Genomic DNA, 9,305 nt, shown 5'->3' with positions numbered 1-9,305 from the left:
TTCTGAGATATCACACCAATAACACAACCCATAAAAGAAAAACTTGATAAACTGGACATCAAGTGAAAAACTTTCACTCCATTAAGAGCCTAAAGACTCTGTTCAGAGAAAGATCCAGTTAACAAGCTACAGATGGGAGAATATATATGCAAACCATATATCTGATGAAAGACTAGTATCTAGATTATGTGAAGAATTCTTAAACTCAACATTAAAAAAAGCTCAATTAGAAAATGGGCAAAAGACATTAAGTGGCATTTCACTGAAAAGGGTATGTGGATGGCAAAAAAGCACATGGAAAAATGTTTAACATCACTAGCTATTAGGGAGAAGCAGGTTTAGGAACCATATGGGTAGACTTCCCTGGTGGTCCAGTGGTTGAAAATCTGCCTGCCAATGCACAGGACACGGGTTCCATCCCTGACTTAGGAGAACTCCACATGCCATGGGGCAACTAAGCCAAGGGCCACAAGTACTGACCCATGCACCCTAGACTCTGTGCTCTACAACAGGAGAAGCCACCACAATGAGAAGGCTGCACACTGCAACTAGAGAAAGCCTGCACAGCCAAAAATAAATAAATACATTATTAACTAGGGAAAAAAACCCCATATGGGTTGCATTACACTCTGTTAGATCAGCTAAATAGCATCAACATGAAATGCAGCAACTTGACTTCTAACAGAATGTCCCTCAGCAGGTGAATCGTTCAACAGACTGTGGTATGTCCATACTGCGGACTATTACTCAGCTAAAAAGTAAACTGCAGATAGCTGCAACATGGATGCATCTCAGGGTCACTGTGTTGAGTACAAGAAGCCAATCTTAACAGGTCACTGATACGCACTGCCACTAATATAGCATCACGAAAATGACAAAATTAGAGAAATGCAAGCAGATGATGGTTGTGGGGGGCTCGGGGTGGTGGGGTGGACAAGGGACTGACACATGTGACTACAAAGAGGTGTGTGCTAGTTTTCTAGGGAGTTCGTAGCAAATGATCACAAACTAAGTGGCTTAATAGAAACTTGTTCTTTTGCAGTTCTGGAGTCTAGGAGTCCAACACCGTGGGAGAATTTGGCTCCTTCTCTGCCTCTTCTAGCTCCTGGAGCTGCTGGTGATGGCTATCTTTCTCTGGTTTGTGGTGCCTCATTCCATCTTCATGCAGTCTTCTCAGCTGTGTGTGTATGTCTTCCTTTTCTCTTCTTATAAGGATGCCAGTCATGGGGTTTGGAGCTAATTCAGAATACCTCATCTCATCTTGATTACATCTGCAAAGACCCTATTTCCAAATAAGGTCATGTTCACAGGTACTGGGCAGCAAACTGGAACAGCTCATTTTGGAGGACATGAATCAACAGGGCAGCACCACTGAAGTGGTGGTGGAATACTCTGTGTATCCATTACCACCGTGGTTACGCTAATATGCACAAATGACTAAGTGACACAGAGCTAGGCATGGGCCTAGTTGTATCTGCATCAGTTTCTTGGCTTTGACATTGTACATAATTATGTAAGGGGCAACCCTGGGAGGAAACTAGGTGGAGGGTCCAGAGGATATTCCTGCATTATCTTTGCAACTTCCTATGAATCTACAACTTTTCAAAACAAGAATTTAAACAAGTCAACATGGCAAAACTACACATGAATGTTTATAGCAGCTTTATTTGTAATTGCCCCAAATCTGGAGGCAACCAAGATGTCCTTCAGTAGGTGGGTGGATAAATACTGTGGTACATCCAGATATTGGAATACTATTCAGCACTAAAAAGAAATGAGCAATCAGCTATGAAAAGACATAGAGGAAACATAAGTACATATTACTAAGTGAAAGAAGCCAATTTATAAAGACTATATCCTGTATGTTTCCAGCTCTATGACATTCTGGAAAAGGCAAAACTGTGGAGACAGTAAAAAGCTCAAAGTTTGCCAGGGGCCTGGAGGAGACATAGGGATGAAGAGGCAGAGGACTTTGGGGGCAGTGAGCATACTCTGTACCATACTGTAATGATGGATGCAGAAGTTATGTATTTGTCCAAACCCACAGAATGTACAACATCAAGAGTGACCCCACTGTAAACCACAGACTTCATGATGACGATGCATCAGTACAGATTCATCAGTTGTAACAAAGGCAGCATCTGCTGGGCGATGTTGATGGTGGGGAGGTTGTAGGCACATGGGGTGAGGGTGTACATGGGAAATCTCAGAACATCCCTTTTAAGTTTGCTATCAATATAAAACTGACTTAAAAATAAAGTATTTGCTTTTTAAAAAGTAAACAAAAAAAATCTCACTTCTGCCTCTCCTCTCTACCTGCACCTCAGGTTGAATTAGGTTTACATAGCCTTTGCTGTGTCGGAGACACACTCACGCACACACCCGCCATATACAAACACAACACCCCACATCTGTGTTACCTGAGGGCTGACTTGACTTCTGGGTATCTGGGTTTCTTTGTAGACGATGACAGCTCTTTCGATTGGAGAAACACAAGGCAAGTGAGGAAATGGTGAACACTGGCTGGAGAAAAATTCCAAACTGCTTCACAAAACTGGAGCATTTTCACGGTTTTCCACTTGCCTATCATACACCTGATTTCTTTCAACACCTGGCCAGTGGGTGGACCTAGAAAAAACAGGATACTGACTTGTGCTCTTGACTGAGAAGCGGGAAGTGAGAAATAGATTTAAGGGACTAGATCTGATAGACAGAGTGCCTGATGAACTATGGACGGAGGTTCATGACATTGTACAGGAGACAGGGATCAAGACCATCCCCATGGAAAAGAAATGCAAAAAAGCAAAATGGCTGTCTAAGAAGGCCTTACAAATAGCTGTGAAAAGAAGAGAAGCGAAAAGCAAAAGAGAAAAGGAAAGATATTCCCATTTGAATGCAGAGTTCCAAAGAATAGAAAGGAGACATAAGAAAGCCTTCCTCAGCGATCAATGCAAAGAAATAGAGGAAAACAACAGATTGGGAAAGACTAGAGACCTCTTCAATAAAATTAGAGATAGCAAGGGAACATTTCATGCAAAGATGGGCTCAATAAAGGACAGAAATGGTATGGACCTAACAGAAGCAGGAGATATTAAGAAGAGGTGGCAAGAATACACAGAAGAACTGTACAAAAAAGATCTTCATGACCCAGATAATCACGATGATGTGATCACTCACCTAGAGCCAGACATCCTGGAATGGGAAGTCCAGTGGGCCTTAGAAAGCATGACTACGAACAAACTAGTGGAGGTGATGGAATTCCAGTTGAGCTATTTCAAATCCTGAAAGATGATGCTATGAAAGTGCTGCACTCAATATGCCAGCAAATTTGGAAAACTCAGCAGTGGCCACTGGACTGGAAAAGGTCAGTTTTCATTCCAATCCCAAAGAAAGGCAATGCCAAAGAGTGCTCAAACTACCGCACAATTGCACTCATATCACACGCTAGTAAAATAATGCTCAAAATTCTCCAAGCCAGGTTTCAGCAGTACATGAACCGTGAACTTCCAGATGTTCAAGCTGGTTTTAGAAAAGGCAGAGGAACCAGAGATCAAATTGCCAACATCTGCTGGATCATCGAAAAAGCAAGAGAGTTCCAGAAAAATATCTATTTCTGCTTTATTGACTATGCCAAAGCCTTTGACTGTGTGGATCACAATAAACTGTGGAAAATTCTGAAAGAGATGGGAATACCAGACCACCTGACCTGCCTCTTGAGAAACCTGTATGCAGGTCAGGAAGCAACAGTTAGAAGTGGACATGGAACAGCAGACTGGTTCCAAATAGGAAAAGGAGTACATCAAGGCTGTATATTGTTACCCTGCTTATTTAACTTATATGCAGAGTACATCATGAGAAATGCTGGGCTGGAAGAAGCACAAGTTGGAATCAAGATTGCCAGGAGAAACATCGATAACCTCAGATATGCAGATGACACCACCCTTATGGCAGAAAGTGAAGAAGAACTAAAAAGCCTCTTGATGAAAGTGAGAGAGGAGAGTGAAAAAGTTGGCTTAAAGCTCAACATTCAGAAAACTAAGATCATGGCATCTGGTCCCATCCCTTTATGGGAAATAGATGGGGAAACAGTGGAAACTAGTGTCAGACTTTATTTTTGGGGCTCCAAAATCACTGCAGATGGTGATTGCAGCTTACTCCTTGGAAGGAAAGTTATGACCAACCTAGATAGCATATTAAAAAGTAGAGACATTACTTTGCCAACAAAGGTCTCTCTAGTCAAGGCTATAGTTTTTCCAGTAGTCATGTATGGATGTGAGAGTTGGACTGTGAAGAACGCGGAGCGCTGAAGAATTGATGCTTTTGAACTGTGGGGTTGGAGAAAACTCTTGAGAATCCCTTGGACTGCAAGAAGATCCAACCAGTCCATCCTAAAGGAGATCAGCCCTGGGTGTTCACTGGAAGGACTGATGTTGAAGCTGAAACTCCAATACTTTGGCCACCTCATGTGAAGAGTTGACTCATTATAAAAGACCCTGATGCTGGGAAGGATTGGGGGCAGGAGGAGAAGGGGATGACAGAGGATGAGATGGCTGGGTGGCATCACCAGCTCGATGGACATGGGTTTGGGTAAACTCCGGGAGTTGGTGATGGACAGGGAGGCCTGGTGTGCTGTGATTCATAGGGTTGCAAAGAGTCAGACACGACTGAGCGACTGAACTGAACTGAACTGAGGATTCTCCTGGCTCTGTCAGAGAGAAAAATCTAAGGTTCCTGGTATTTTTGGTGACCCCAAAAGTCATTCTTAAAATCTGGTTTCCCTCTAAAGCCACTAACTATTTAGATCTGAAAAAAAGGCAGGTCAGTATACTCACAATATGTTATTGGGTTGGTTTTTTTCCAGCAGTTACATTCTTTTGGAATGAACTGGAGCCACTGATTCAATCTAGAAGGAAAATGACAACCAACAGACTTATATTCCAACTTTTTCCCTCATGTGATGAGGCAGTCACTTTCAATGTGAACCTAATGAAGACTCTTTCGAAGCCTCATCACATGCAAATTGAAGCCCTGGTTTCAGCCATAAATGTGCAATAGCTTTACTGGGAGAGATGCTGAAATTTCTGGGTGCCTCTTCCCCTGCTTTTGGATGGCACGGAAGGTGATGCGTTTATTTCCTGTCTCATTACCGATCAATAAGCAATATGGCAAATACCTTATTCTTTATTAGTGTCATACAAATAAAGGGTTGTAGCCTCAATGGGCAGTTTTCCTGAGCTCTGATGATGTGATCGTGCAGCCAAACTCACCATGTGGAAAATGGAACATTTTATGAAGTTCATACATTTTCAAAACTGCTCCCACATTGCCGCTTTCATTTTGTGTTAGGACTGAAATGATGGCTTCTATCTATTCCAGAAAACTTCAGCATTGCCTCAAGTGAACAGAAAATGCTTACATATCAAGGCCACTGACTGGAGCCCATTTACATGTCATGAGGGAACACGCGCCAGCTCTCTTTTCGGTCAAGGAAACAGTGATGGAGCAGCGTCTCCTCACCCTGTCTCTCCGTCAGTCTTCCTGTTCTGCAGATTAGCTGGCCTGGCTTCTGCAGCAGGATGAAAAGGTGCCCTGGGAGACGTCCCAGGGAGCTAGTGAATACCAATACTCTTTCCCTCTCTGTACGTAAACTCCCCTTTTTAGTAGACATTAGTTGATGGAAGTATTGACATTTTTATGGGATTGCTTTTGGAAAAGACTAACACCTAATTCTAAATTCAACATATGGTCGTGGTCAAACTGTGCTCCTACTGTGTAACATGCTTGAACAGTAACCCGTGCATTCTTTTGGCCAGTACAGAGAGAGAAGCTCGATTAATTTCACCAGTGCCCTTAATCTCCTTCCCTGGCTCCTAGCCCATGCTGCAAGGGCTGATAAATCTTACATGCCCTGAAGATTATTACAGTTTCTAATAGTCTCATGACATTGGAAAGAAGTGAGGCTCAATGGCACAAAATGCATCCAACAAATGAAATCACATAAATAATTTAGGTTTCACAATCTAATTTTTATAGGGCACTTTTTTGTTGTTGCTATTGTTTATGGAGCATAATAAGGATGGTTGGCTTAGCCTGCAGTAAAGGAAAAGGCAACATTCTACAGAAAAACTTCAGTGCTGTTGCTGTCTTTCACTGTTGGCAATTCTCAACCACCCAGTTCCAGCCTAAGGTCACACACATGTTCATAAGTAATAACAGCAGAGAGGCAAACACTCACACACACACACACACACTCACACACACACACTTGGACATACAAACACAGACACACAACTCTGCTCTCCATTTATTACAAGAGGAGTGAATTTGCTCCTTTTCTTTTCAGAGATATTTTCCTTTCAAGAGCATAGGGCAAATCTTATGTACTTTTGTCTGTTTTGAAATAACTTGTACTGACTTGTGATCATCAGGAAACATTTTTTAAGACTCCTCTGGCTCTTAACACGTGGACTGAGCTCCTTCTATGTGCCAAGGCTTCTGCTAAGTGTTACGATGGGTGTCGAGAAATCACGATGCTTGTCCTAGTCCTCAAGGAGTCAGCCCTTCATGAACATGAGAGTGTTTAGGTGGAAAAACATAAAAGCTTCCAAATAACACCAGAGCTGATGCAAGAAAGCACAGGATTGACAAAGGGATACTGAAGAGTCTGTTTGACACCATAGGGTAGAGCTTGGGCTAGGATTTTGCTTTAGACTTGCTTTCAATCAGTTCAAATAAAAATATTTGTGGTGAGCAACATGCAAAATTTTACATTGCATTTACAATGCAATTAGTGGACACATAATACTTAAAGGTGTGTACATAAGTCTGCTGTGCAGCCATCACTGCTCACGTTTGAGCTGATTGGAGGCCAGTCTGAAAACTAAAGCAGATGATGAGGCTTCGTTCTGTTCACAGAGACCTCAAACATCTGATGCCATGTGCAGTGCTGATGCTGGGAACGAAAAGGGGGAATCAGCACCCTCCCTCCCCGCCTGCCCAGTGCACTCCAATCTGTTCTAAGGATGGGAGATGGGAGAGAAGGGACAGAAGGATATGTCCATTCACTGGACACCTGCTCTTGTCCACCAGGCCAAACACCTACAGACATGTCTCTCTCATACACACACAAGGACTGAGCAAGAGTGTCCCACCCTCACTGGCAAGTGGGGGTCCCGTGGGCGTCACTCTTGAGTCTGTGTTTGGCGGGCAGTGAGGGGCTGGGCAGGAAGGTCCAAGAAGGCTCCCTTCCCAGGCTGGGCTCGGGGGTCTTGGCTTCCCCACCACCACACCACTGTCTCCAGGAGACCAGCGGGCTTCTTGCCACGGTGCACAGGACTCTCAGAGGGTGAATCTCAATCACCTGGGAGCTTGCCCCTCAAGTCACAGCATCACTTCCATCACATCATGTTGTCAAACCAAGTAGCAAGGCAATTCAAGGGGAAGGCAAACAGACCCCACCCTGGAGGGATGCAGGGGTCTCTGCAGACACACTCACATCCACCTCCACACACCAACCCCTCTTCCATCACAGGCCTTGTTCAGAAGAAGAAGCTTCATTATTATTTTTTATGTTGGTTTTTTTTTTTTAGGTGAGAAGACTGAAGGTAATATCTACGAAGAGATCATTTAACTTCTTGGAGTCCTCTAAACATTCTTGAGAGTTTTTGCTAAGAGTAAGGGGCTTAGCATGAGACATGCTGGCGATTAAATGCTTCTGCAATTTACTATCTGGGAAACGAAGGGCGATTTATTTATGGTGCCCGTAGAATAGGAATAATAATACCTATCTCACATGGCTATTTTCAGAGCTGAATGAGGTGGCGCTCAGCGTAATTGCTTCACATGGTGCCCAGCAAGTAATCAGCACTCAGGGTGTATTACCAAGGATGTTATTTATGGATTAGAAGAGGAAATTTGAATCGTGTGGTCTTAGAGGAGGGAAAAAAAAATGTTAGCATTAAGAATTGTCAGCCGAGGTCTTTAGAGAGAGAAAGGATGGTTGGTTAGGAAAACTTAGATCACTTGGCTATTTAGATTGTGGGAAATTGCCCTTGGGTCATTAACAGGAAGTCCAAACAGGCCAGGGGGCACCGCTCCTCTGAGGGTGGGGGGGCATTAAGGAGTGGGGCAGGCAGGAGGGGAGGGTGAAAGCAGAGGGTGGGGGCCCGAGATGGGGAGGCGCCAGGGGGAGGTCTCCAGTTCCTGGAGACCTAGAAACTGACCTTTAACCTGGAGCCATTGCTATGCTCCCTCCAACCCTCTTCTTCATCCCACGCCTGGGAAGCTTGGGTTCTGGCTGTCAGTTGGACAGCCATGAGTGAAACTACCTGCTTCATGTGGCAGCAAGCAGCGTGACTCGGAGAAAAGAACACAGGTTTGGTTTCCAGAGTTCTGAGTTCTAGTCCCAGGTCATCATTACTTGGCTCTCAGATTTTGAAGAAATTATGTGAAGTCTCTAAAATGAAATAAATTATATAATGAAGAGATCAGATGTCCTGTGAGTTTCCTCCCTTGGACCCTGGTCCTTCCTGGCTTTATTTGGAAATTCCCAGACAGCCCAGGTGCCATGGCAGTCAAAGTCAGAGTGAGGGGAAAGGGCAAGAATTAACACATGGCATGAAGGGCTATTGCCAAGCCAAGGGGAAGAACAGAACATTTCAACAGATATTGGAAAAAACGGTCAACAGTTACCATGAGAGTAAATCAGTGAAAGAATTGCAATGGCCGACCAACCGATGGAAGCATGTTTAACCTCAATAATGATCAAAGATATTGAAATTTAAAGGAAGATGAGATGTCAATGTGCACTGATTAAGCTGGAAAATATGTTCTAAATGCTAACATTACGTGTTCTACCACACTGTTGTCCTTATAGCACCAATGGCTTTCGAGAGGTCACTTTGGCAATGTTTACCAAGAGCATGGAGAATTTATCTTGGACCCAATAATCTCACCCTTTAGAAACTATTTGCATTTATTTAAGGATAGTTGATAATAATTCCATCCTGAAAGCTACTTAGACATTCATGAAAAGGGTAGACCTAAATACGCTGTGATACATATGCTGATCACCAATACAGCCATCAAAATGTGTAATTTTAGAAGTATTTTCCACTATAGGAAAAAGTTTGCTGTGTAGTGGTGAATGCAAAGAAAGAAGACATTTGAATTGCAAACTCAGTGTCATCTTAACTATGGAAAAACACAAACAGGTACTCGTATGAAGATGCTAGAAAAATAGATCTTGATCTTGAGAATGTGTGCATGCATGCAAAGTCACTCAGCTGTGTCCAACTCTTTGTGAC

This window comes from Giraffa tippelskirchi, chromosome 13 (assembly GCF_054371585.1).
Source record: "Giraffa tippelskirchi isolate mGirTip1 chromosome 13, T2T-mGirTip1v1.2.pri, whole genome shotgun sequence".
In the NCBI taxonomy this organism is placed as follows: domain Eukaryota; kingdom Metazoa; phylum Chordata; class Mammalia; order Artiodactyla; family Giraffidae; genus Giraffa; species Giraffa tippelskirchi.
The sequence above is the reverse complement of the archived record's forward strand: the minus strand, read 5'-3'. Positions refer to the sequence as shown.